Genomic DNA, 464 nt, shown 5'->3' on the forward strand with positions numbered 1-464 from the left:
TTTATTGTACTTTGCTTTATTGCACTTTGCAGATACTGTGTTTTTTACAAATTGAAGGTATAATGGCAACCCTGCATCGAGCAAGTCTATCAACACCAGCATGTTCTCACTTTAAGTCTCTGTGTCACATTTTTATTAAGGTATGTGCATTCTTTCTTTGAAATAATGCTATTGCACACTTGATATACTACAACATAGTGTAAACATAACTTTTATATGTACTGGAAAACCAAAAAATTCGTGTGACTAATTTTACTGCGATATTTGCTTTACTGTGAACCCACGATATATCCAAGGTATGCCTGTAATACATAATTGTTTAAAATCAGTAATACTTTTACGTTGGCAGACATGGTAAAGTATTTTTACTGCTTATCTGATCCTCCATGGCAACCAATTCAGAAATATAAATTTCAGATCAATATTTAACCATCAAGGAAAAAAATAAATACTGCCACATCGCC

This window comes from Choloepus didactylus, chromosome 4 (genome assembly GCF_015220235.1).
Source record: "Choloepus didactylus isolate mChoDid1 chromosome 4, mChoDid1.pri, whole genome shotgun sequence".
Classification (NCBI taxonomy): domain Eukaryota; kingdom Metazoa; phylum Chordata; class Mammalia; order Pilosa; family Megalonychidae; genus Choloepus; species Choloepus didactylus.